We start from the raw sequence: 3,646 nt of genomic DNA on the forward strand, positions 1-3,646 counted from the left end.
GGGGGGGGGTGTGTGGGAAAGAAACTCCCTCTTTAGGGAACTTTGGGATTTTAGCCTTTGCAGACCATTTACATGCACTAAAACCTAACACACTACAGGAAAGGGGAACCCCAAGAAAGCAGAATACGGCCTCTTTAAGTTATTCCATGAAATGAAAATATAATTCTCTTTCAGCTAAGCTTTTATTTTAAACAATTGACATTTATTTTTGCAATCACAAACAAGACATTTGATGCAAACTGAATACAACATGTTGAAATGTTGATCAAAAGGGTGTCTGTCTGGGTGTGAAGTAAAAAAAATGATTACTCCAATTAAAATGTGAAGTTATCCTATCGAGTTGAGGGTCTTGTCTAATGCAGGGGAAATGGTGCTCGAATTGAAGTGTGCGTTGGAAAATGAAAGGTTTGGAAATTCACAATCATGGCAGAGGCCAGGAGCAAATGAGTGTCCAGGTGGACATCTTTGGGGGGAAAACATCGACACGGGGGGAGGGACGGGAGGTGGAGAGGGGGCAGGAGGGAGAGGGAGGGAGGAGGGATTTATACATGATATAAATTGTAAACGGTGTCGCGGGGGCCAAATCTTGCCCGAGGCGGTGACTGCTTCATTTTGTGTTAAATTTCTTGACAGAGAGCCACCCGCGTGCTGGTGAATACTGAATGGTAATCAGAGCTGGTTGAATAAGTGCCTCCCCCCCCTCTCTCTTCCATTACTGTGAATTAATTCGACTTTATTTATCCAATTTCTGGAGCTGACAGAATGTTAATTTGAGCTGAGATTTCTCTCTGCTGTTCTCCCCGTGACCCCGTAGCCCTGGGATTGGCGTGTTGTAATAACCTGAATCTTTCACCAGAAGCTCCGATAATTGTTACCTTATTAGCATGTAAATTGTTTAATTAATATTATTATGAAGAACCATATAATCCCTCCGTTACTTGACCCTGAGTCCACACATGAGCAGGCTTTCTGCATTTCAATGTCTAGTTCTTTTTAAATGGACTCTTTAATGTTGGAGCTGTTATAAACCCCTTGTTCCCCAATCTCAGAGCAACTTTGAACAGCTTGAGAGGGGCTTTTGATGTCTCCCCGTCTCTATATCTCTCTTCTGCTCTCTCCATTCCCTTTTTATTTCTTTGCTGCTCTTTCTGATGTGTATTTATATTGCCATTTTTGAACATCAAAATCCAACGCCTTCTTGTCATTTGCTCATAAAAGCTCTTTTTATTTTTATTTCAAGCCCCCCTCCTCTTTCAGTTCCCAGCCAAACACATGCAGTGCTCGATGAAAAGCAGCCCTTGACATGAGGTCCTAAGAGACCGCAGCATTTAAATTCGCTTTTCTTCCTTCCTCCTCCTTTTTCGCCAGGCACGAGTGACATTGTCAGATGTTAGCTTTAATTAATTTGATAATAAGATGGGCGACTCACACCCAAGCCAGGGTTGGGTTGCCTTGCCTCAAGCCTTACTCCCCCCTCTCATGTCTCTATGCAGACAACACATCCAAACCCACTTAACCAGAAAAAAAGACTGTGCTGAAGTCTGCCCCAGCTATATGCTCACAGTACTTCAATGCAACAAACCCTGTATATCCAGTGATCCTCCTGGGATAACACATACTGTACAACAACTCCAAGATGAAAACAACCTGAAGAGGGCGCTCCTGTTAAAAATGTTGCATTTGGCTCTGCTATAATGAAAGCAGACATGTTACGTTTTTGAAAACCTACATGAGTGATATTTTGACTAGTGTGTTTAAGAAAGGGATGGGATTTACATTTTCTAAGAGGCCTTATTGTGCTTGTTGGGGGTTTTCCTTTCCTGTAGTGTGTTGTATAGGTTTTTGTGCATGTAAATGGTCTGCAAATGGTAAAAGGCCGAAGTTCTGTTCAATTGGAGTTTCTGTCCAATACACTCCCCCCCCCCTTGCTAGGAATTTTTGTTCAAACATTCATGGTACCCAGAGGATGGTTCCTAATCATTTTGGTGCTTCCCTGATTATTCTCCCCACCAGAGGTTTACACATTTCTCTTATCATTACATTTGTTATAGAAATGTTCCTGACAGGACTGAATACAAACACTTCTGTGACCTTTTCATCTACCGCCACCATCATGGCCAACGTCAAATGAGGTCAAAGACTTTGGTTTATCATCAAATACTTGACATTCCAAATAGTTTATAGTTTAGTTTTTGCTTTCTGTTTAGCGCAAATGACCCTTGCCTCACAGAGCTGCTCACAGGGCTGTAGTTTTGTTAAATTATTTACAGTGTCAGCTATCAGTCATTTACCTGTAATGGCAGGATATAGGCCCCAGACATTCAATTTGTCATGGGTTAATCTCCTCAAATCAATATATAAATGCAGAAGCTGTAAGTAAAGGGACAAGGTTTTGGTATCGGTAGTGTTCTCTAATTCAGCGGTTCCCAACCTTTTTCAACTCAGGGCCCACTTAAAGTGGACCTATCATGCTATATTTGAATAATATAGTGTAGGACCATGCCTATATAAGGCATATTTATACTTTTTATTTTTCAAAATACCAAACAGATCATGCATTTTAGCCATTCCTCATTTTGCTCAATTTAACACTGTCTTTGCATGGGCTGATTCTGTGAGAACAGCACCATCTACAGGCCTGGCATATGTACTACAGCGTCTGCAGCGCTTTCGAACGGCAATGTCTGTGGCTGTCTCCTCCTGATTGGTGGAGTTGGCCCAATAGCCGTAGCGCCACTTCTGTGACGTCACAGAAGTGTTCAAATCTGGATCAGTCTGTATCAGATCCGTTGCAGCCCCTTTTTAATGGGTATGGAGGAAAATAGAGAGGGTTGTGTTTTCTGACACTTGGTGAGTTCCCTGGAACACCGGGGACACATGTTCATGTATAAAAGACGTACAAAAGTGCATTTTGCATGATAGGTCACCTTTAAGAATCAAAATGTTTTTCGTGGCCCACATTCAATCATAAACAATACGGAGGCTAAATGAAGTTCTCAGAGTATTTTTTTTTGTATTAGAAAAGGAGCTGGCCATCAGTAACAAACAGACATTTTTATTACACGGTTTAGTTGAATACTCGATTCTGATTAGTCAATTCAGAACATGTGACACGTTGTTAATCCAGACCGCTGTCAAGGACTGTAATGACCGCGAGGGGTGAGAACCAGAGGGGCGTAAGTGAAATTTTGGTCAAAAATGAGTTATATATAACAAAATGAAAGCTCTCGATGAGCTCGTTCTACTACCAAAAGGGTGCATGTGAATTTTAAACCAATCCAGAGTTATTCATCAAAAACCAAAAGACCTAACACAGAACACACTGAACTATTTGGGGCCAAAAGGACGTAAGTGCACTTACGCTCATTTGGCCCTGAGAAATGTATTATGGATAAAGCCTTTGGATAGCACTTGAGTCAAAATGGCTGACACCATATGTAAGCAAGCTAGGTCAACCATGAGAAGAAAGCTTTTCACTGCTGAAGAAGTGTTACTAAGCTTATTTCAAGATGCAGAAGAGCTTGATGAAGAGAATGAAATAATCCAGGATTCAAAGTCAATGCTGAGTGACAAAGGAAACTTAGTTTCTACAGATCCATCTTCAACAGAGAATTCAACTCATCAGAGATCAGCACATGCATGTTCC

This window comes from Notothenia coriiceps, unplaced genomic scaffold (genome assembly GCF_000735185.1).
Source record: "Notothenia coriiceps isolate Sejong01 unplaced genomic scaffold, NC01 NC01_scaffold00017511, whole genome shotgun sequence".
Lineage (NCBI taxonomy): Eukaryota > Metazoa > Chordata > Actinopteri > Perciformes > Nototheniidae > Notothenia > Notothenia coriiceps.